We start from the raw sequence: 7,882 nt of genomic DNA, 5'->3' as shown, positions 1-7,882 counted from the left end.
TATTGGTGGCCATGGAGGAATGCCTGGCACAGACAATCTACCTGAAGCCTCACTGCAAGAGGAGTGAAAGATTCTTGCAAAAAGAACCCTTGACTGATTTGGCCTCCAGTGAAAACAGAAGTGTTCGACCTCTTCCTGGCCATTGTAGGTTCTAAGCAATTGAGATTTCTATCTTACTCATGTAAAGTAACCATACCCGACAGGCTAGCTCCATGCATCCCTTTTGTCCTTACAACTCCCCGTGGGCCTCAGATAGCTTTGAATGCTGGAAAAGTGAGTATGAGAATGGGTCATTGGGCCATGTCTCCCCTTCTCTCCTTCACTTGGAAGGAGAGAATCAAGCAGTTCTTGATACACTATGGGGCTGGTCAGCTTTTCACTCCCTCAAACAGCTAGACTCACTTCTGTCCTTAATGTTGCCAGATGCCTTGAGAAACTACCCTGGCAACCAAGATCTTGCACTCATCCTGTGAGTTCTGCTTCACTGTAAACTGAACTGTAAGCACAGGGATCGGGGTTCCTGCTACTGTTTCTGGGGAATGTGACTGCAATCCCTCTGATGGGGCATGAGACAAGAACCTACCATTGTGTGAAGGAGAAGTAGATCTGTAATGGCCAGTATTCATAACTGCCTTTTGTGGTTCCATTCCCAAAGAGGAATGTGTAATGGGTGGCAGGTATAGCCAGTCCTGTGTCAGAATAAAGGAGGAAGAGGCCCTGCTACCTCAGTGCCCAGACAAGCCTTGGACGTCAATCATTTCAGTACTACAAACATCAAATTGGTACTAGGAAAATTGTAACATCTAGATTTGGTTTTCTTTCTCTTCAACCTGCTTTTTTGCTACTGGCATGCTATTGAGAGATTGCTAACTTTAAAACTGGGCCAGGGAAAATAAAAAATATTGGCGTTTGTCATCCTCCTCTTCAAAATAGCAGGAACACCATGAATTTGAAACTCCTCTTGAGCACCAGTCCTATATTGCTAAGATTAAATCCTGCTGGCCAACTTTATATTTCAAATACATTGAAAGAATAAAAGGGATTCTTAAGAAGAATAAGGACTAAGAGTATAAAATGTATACTTCTTTATTTATATAAATAAGGTTTTCATACAATCATATTTAAAAGTAATCTGTATTTTTACATTCACCACCCGTGAGTTCCTGACAGGAAAGGCTGTGCATAATGATACACAGCAAGAATCCCACTGCAGGACAACAGGAGCTCAGGAAAGCACCATTAATTTGAGAAGTAGGCAGGCTCTGACACTCCTGTTGCACTGCTAGCAATGGGAAGTCTTAAACTAGTTCCTCCACCAAGTCTTCTTCAAATTCCCCCTGTTCATCAGCAGTAGCATCTTGGCACTGCTGGTACTCGGACACCAGGTCATTGATATTGCTCTCAGCTTCAGTGAACTCCATTTCATCTATGCCCTTACCTATGTACCAGTGCAAGAATGCATTGCACTGGAACATGGCACTGAACTGCTCTGAGATGCACTTGAAGGGATCCTAGATGGCCATGTTGTTGCCGATGAAGGTGGCCGACATCGTGAGTCCATGTGGAGGGGGGGGAGGGAAGGGGCGATGTCATACACAGCCGTCTTCACATTGTTGGGGATCCAGTCTCCAACGTAGCTGCTGTTCTTGTTCTGCACGTTGAGCATCTGCTCATCCACCTCTTCATGGACATGCAGCCTCGGAGATGGCAGCCGCTGTCAGGTAGCAGCCATGGCGGAGATCACAGGTGACCATCAAGTTCTTAGCGTCAAATATCTGCTGGGTGAAGCTCGGGCACTGAGAGAGCATGGTACTGCTGGCTGGCACGGCTGGTCAGGGGCACAAAGCCAGGCATGAAGAAGTGCAGGCGGGAAAGAGCATCGGATTCAAGGCCAGCTTGTGCAGGTCTGCATTCAGCTGGCCAGGGAAGCACAGGCAGGTGGTAACCCCGCTGTTGGTGGCTGACACCAGGTGGTTCAGGTCGCCATAGTTGGGCATGGGCAGCTTCAAGTTACAGAAGCAGATGTACAGATGCAGAAAGTTTCATCTGCATTTTCCACCAGCTGGTGGACAGAGAAGATCGTGTTGTAGGGCTCCAGCACTGTGTTTGACACCTTCAGGGAGGGCATGACACTGAAGGTGTTCATGATGCGGTTTGGGTACCCTTCTTGAATATTGTTGAGAATCAGGGTGCCCATACTTGACCTGGTGCCACCTCCCAAGGAGTGGGCCAGCTAGAAACCCTGTAGACAGTCACACCTTCCTGACTTCCGCCTCACCACATCCAGTCCCGGCTCCACCAGCTCGGCTTCCTCTGTGTAGTAGCCCTTGGCCCAGTTATTGGCTGCCCCACTCTGGCCTATCAGACATGATGAGACACACACTCCAAGAATATTTACTGTGACATTTGTATTGTGAAGACAATAGGACTCTTCTGAGCCAACTTTGCTTTTACTTTAGATAACTTTGGTGAAATAAAGGAAATGTTTTCAATGTATCTGGGACCCTACAAATCACCCAGGTTCTAAAGAAATAAAGACAATGTGGAGGAAGATACATTTTAACCCAAATCAACTACTTGTAGAAATGAAGAACAGAGCCTGCCTCAATACTGGAAATGTAGTTATTTTCACAGGAGGGACAGGAGCACAGTGTGATCATAGGAAAGCTAAGCTGCAAGCACTTGTCTGCACCTTGCTCACACATAGCTGTGCTTTGTTTTCTGGTGTCCTGAAGTAGTTCTCTGTTATTGCCGGGCCTTTGAAATGACCAGCAGCGCTGAAACCTTGTTGGAGGCTTTCCCTGATTGCTGATCTTTCCCTTTAGAGGCTACTTTGTCATAGAGTGCTTGAAGAGTGGCACTGATCTGAGCTGTCTGAGTGGCCAGGGGCATGACTCCAGTGGACTGGAATAGGTGGGTTAGCTGAGGACAATATCTAGGTGTATAAAGGCTCAGCCCAGCACTGGAGTGCCTGGATGTTAGGACCCATAGACCATGATGACATACCAAATATGAAGTTCTCTGGCCTGAAGCTCTGGCCAAATGGTCCTGATCTCACTGAGTCTAAGGTTCCACTCTCTAGGTCCACCATGGTGGCCCGAGGAACATATTTTTTGCCTGTGGGGACAAGAGTTGACGTAGGCCTATAATTGACAAGAAACTTAGGGGCAGAGCTTATGATTTTAAGTGACTCTCAGCATTCATTACAGAAATTACAGAATTTGAGACATAGAAACACAAAAGATTGGTTCAGCCATTGAGGGATTTTTTGAAGAGGGATTAGCAGTGGTTCTCTCACTTCAGCCCTCCCTTCTTTTCAGGCCTCCTGGTCACTTCCGCCTTTTGCACACCATCCCATCCCTGCCAATCCTCCGGGGCTAGTCAGTCTTTACTGATGCTGGCAATATAAGCTAGCTTATGTGGATTCAGAACAGGCAGAAGAAAGTAGAAATGCATTTGGAGTGTGGATGGAAAATGCCACTCAACTGTGACTACCCTTTTTGCCCCTTGGTCAATGAGACAGTCATGAGACAATCAAATTGCTTCAGCTTTCTTGTCATCAAGAGGTGATTCAAACTTATCCATTCTCTTTCTCGACACTGTCTCTTAAATTACAGAGGAACAATATGGTAATCTTGCTTCACAAAAAATGGAAAAGACAACATTGAAGGAAGAGCTCCTTGCTTCATGATGAGTGTTGGGCTGTTAAGAGCCAGTTGTCATTGTTGGAGTTTTTAAAGTTACTCACCCATAAACCCTTACAGGTGTCTTCCTTGTCAAGGTAATTCAAGTCATTGATTGATATTACCCTTTAAAACTTCCATGGAGATGTTGAATATTTTTGTGATTACCATCTTGTTGTGAGATGAAATCCATTTCTGACTTAGTAAGGAATGGGCTTGAGAATTCTGATAATTCTCTTAGAACTTCAATTCTGAAGGAAGCTAAATAAATCTTGACAGGATAAGAACAAATATATGTGAATTAATCCTTCCTCTTCATCCCTTTTCCTTCCCCAGTACTGTTAATTGGGCCACTGTCTCCTCTTCTCCAGTCCGCAAGTTCCAAATGCCTCAGGCCTTAACCCATTCCTTCTCCACCTCCTCGCATGTTTCTCGTCTCCATTCCTGCCAGTTTTCATCTTCAGGTTCACCTTTAATTCACCTGCTATTGTCTCTGCACATGCCAACACTGTACATTCCGCCAAATGTGGCTTGTCAAGGGAAATAATTATACACTATTTTCTTCTCATATACTTGTACTGTACTCTATAGTAAAACCACTGGCTACATAGCATGTACCTGTTAATAAGTATGATGTCATGTAGAGACACTTGAATGCGTGTGGCAGATTATTTGTAGGTTCTATACAAATACTATTTTTTATAAAGATCTTGAGTGTGTGAAGATGTTGTTATTGGTGGGGGTCCTCGAGCCCATTCCATGAGGATACTGAGGGGTGATTGAATTTTAAGTAATGGTGCTGTTTTCATACTTCCTTTAAATGAATTTATTAAAAGGCTACTTTTTCAGCCCTTTGTTTATGGATCACGTCTGTAATCCTAGCTAATCATGAGGCTGAGATCTGAGGATCATGGTTCAGTGTTAGCCCAGAAGGGAAGGAAAGTTCTTGGAACTCCTATTTCCAATTAACCACACACACACACACACACACACACACACACACACACACACACACACACACACACACACACAACACACAACACAAAGCTCAAAGAGAAGCTCTATCAATTGAGCCACTAGTAGACTTCCATGTGAACAGTGACCTGATTGAGCCTCACAGGTGTCTGCTGGACCAGACATCCATTAAAAGGGCTAAAGGATGCAGATATCTCATACAGGCTGTGTGACATCTCTGATTGGGTCTGGGATGGATATGGCCACAGACTGACCTATGACCTTGAGAGTCACATAGCTCTCTCCTACAGACAATAAAACCCTGTACAAAGCATCCCAGTAAGTACCTTCCCTTAGGACCCCTCCTGTCTAGCAAGACATTTGATATTCTCTTCTTCAATATATCATTGCTGTTTTATTCTTCCCTCTGTATCCATGAACTCATTCTTTGAGATCATAGAGACAAAAGATGTGATTCAGTTATTAGGTTTTCAGTATCAACATGATGGCCTGCTTCAAAACAGACCTTTTTTTCTACTTCCTGGGCACCAAAGCTGGTGGATCCTGAATGCTTTTATCTTGAGCCCTTTTTGTGTTGCCACCAAACCTGTGCTAGAGTATCATCAGTGCCCAAGGGACACACTGGGAATGTGTTTGTTTCAATCACACATGGTATACCTAGGTGTTGAGTCTGCAAACATGATGGGTACTCACAGATGTGTGACTTAGTGATGTCAGCCACTCAGCACAAGGTTTCCCTGGACCAGAGTCTCATCCCCATGCATTGAGTAGATGATAGGTGAAACCTTTGTTTCTCATACACAGATTATATCCTGATTGTTCCTAGTAAATGAATTCCATAGACCACAGGGGAAACAAGCTGAATCCTTCTTTTAGTCATTTCTTCCCTAACACTGACACATCTGCTCCTTGAAGACACCATGGACACATACCTCCCAGTAGAGGCTTTCCAAGACCCTACTCCACCATGTCACCCACCCACTTCAGATCTGTTAGCAACCACTTCCCTCTAATAAACACATCCCTCATGTCCAGCCTCCCCTATGAAAGTCTTCACTGTTGGGTTTTTATCCTAATGTAGGGGTCACATGGTTAACGATCAAGGTCATGGTTATTTGATATCTTTTGGGTCTACACACAGGACTGCTCAGGGCCATATTGATCCAATGTCTATGGCTCTGTTCACAAGACTGCTCAGTGCCATGGTGATGGGATGTATAGTGTCTGCATATGGGACTGCTCAGTACTATAGTGAATGATGCAGAATATCCATAGAAGGGCACCATTTTCCCATTGAGATTTTCAGCTTTCATTACTTGTGCATAGCTGGTGTTCCACACAGCACTCTAAAATCTATGGGAATTTAGGAAAGAGCCTCTTTATCATGAGTTAGCAGAGAATGGAAGAAAATACAATACTCAGCTGTTGTGGTGGTGGCTCTAGCTGGTATTTCTTGATACTCAGCAGACTAAGATCTGAGGATCTAAGTTCAAGGCCAGTCCAGGCAAGAAAATTCAGTGAGATTCTTATCCCTAATTAACCACCAAAAATCCCGAAGTAGAGCTATGACTGAAGTGGTAGAGCACTAATCTTCAGCAAAAAAAAAAAAAAAAAAAAAATCCAAGTCAACGTTTAGGCATTAATTTAAGCCTTAGGACCAACACACACACACACACACACACACACACACACACACACACACACACACACACACACAACCATTTGTCCAGCACTGGTGGCTCACACACCTGTAATCCTAGCTATTTAGGACGCTGAGGTCTGAACTTCAGAGTTTCAATCCAGCCCAGGTAGAAAAGTTTGAGACTTATCTCCAATTAACCACCAGAAAACCAGAAGTGGTCCTGTGGCTCAAAGTGGAAAAGCACTAGCCACGAGGGACAGTGTCTAGGTCCTGAGTTCAAGCCTTTCGACTGACAAGAAAAATAAAATGTAACACCTGGATCAGGTCCTTTGTCTCCTTTGTTTGAGGAAAGAGTCTACAGACAAAAAGGAAGAGGTAAGACAGCATAACTTTATTGAAGGAAAAGACCATCAGACCTTGCTAGACAGGACAGGCCCATGGGAGGGAAGGCACTAGTTGATGTGGGTTATGTAAGTATTAATAAGGTGTCTTTAGGAATGAACTATATGTCTCTCAAGACCATTGGACAGTCTGCAGGTCATATCACTCCCCAGGCCTAGTCCGAAGTTCCACAAAGCCAACCCAAGATCTTTATGCATTCTTTAGTCTTTCTGAGTAGGTTATAATTTTGGTACCTACCTCTGGGGTATAGTCACCTCATCACAGTGTTTATTGTTCCAGGGGCGATGGGCCATGATACGATGTCAAGGAGCCTGCACACAGGACGGCTCAAGGCCAAAGTAAAAGACAACTTCTCTGGGAGAGAGACTTTGCCTCCATTGCACAGACATGCTCTTTTTATGCTCTGATAACTCTGGGCGGTTTTTCCATGTTTTCTCATTTTTTTCTCCAGTGCTTTAGATGGAACCCAGGACATCATGCATGTAAGGCAAGCACTCTCCCATTGCAATTATATTTCTTTCTTTGGATTTGTTTTTAAATGAGCAGTAGATATCATCTTTGTGTATAGGAAAATAGTTATCAAATATCTCCATTTTAAAGGTTTCAGCTCATGAAGTATCACAGTATTTTTTATAATCTAAAATAGAGATATTCTGCCTTGGAGATGTCCAGAGGCCTCAGCCATAAAAACGCCTGGGATAACTGCTGTGCAATTGGCAATGCCAAGCTGGAGCCTTTCCCTTTTGCCCCAGCTTGCTGTTGCACCAGTGCTCCTTTCACCAGAAATGCTCATTTTCTCCATTTCTGCTCTTTGACACTTACATAGAGGAGTCAGCTCCAGCCCTCTGAGAACTCTCTATGGGGGTGCGGAGTGCGGATTCTAGTATGGAAGAGGGCTTCTCTTCCTCCTCCAACTTTTGTGCTGGTCTTGGGCTTGATCTCAGGGACTGGCTCAGTCAGTTTTTCTGTTTGTTTATTTTTTTTTGTTTGTTTGATTTTTATTCAAGAGCAGAACTTAGGCCACAGTTTCACTTCCAGATATTTGGGCTCCTAATTAGTGATGAGTCTCATGAACTTCCCTACACAGGCTGGCTTTGAACCTCATTCCTCAGATGTTTGCCTCATGAATAACGTGGATTATAAGCATGAGCCACAAGCACCTGGCAGAGACAGGGGTCTT

The 7,882-nt window shown here is 44.2% G+C and overlaps 1 pseudogene; it reads right to left on the bottom strand.

Annotated features, from left to right (window-relative positions):
- Window positions 1–1,298: 1,298 nt before the first annotated feature.
- Window positions 1,299–6,995, bottom strand: LOC122108729 (annotated as a pseudogene).
- Window positions 6,996–7,882: the final 887 nt, after the last annotated feature.

This window comes from Dipodomys spectabilis, unplaced genomic scaffold (genome assembly GCF_019054845.1).
Source record: "Dipodomys spectabilis isolate Male_0828 unplaced genomic scaffold, ASM1905484v1 ptg000065l, whole genome shotgun sequence".
NCBI classification, from domain to species: Eukaryota; Metazoa; Chordata; class Mammalia; order Rodentia; family Heteromyidae; genus Dipodomys; species Dipodomys spectabilis.
The sequence above is the reverse complement of the archived record's forward strand: the minus strand, read 5'-3'. Positions and strand labels throughout refer to the sequence as shown.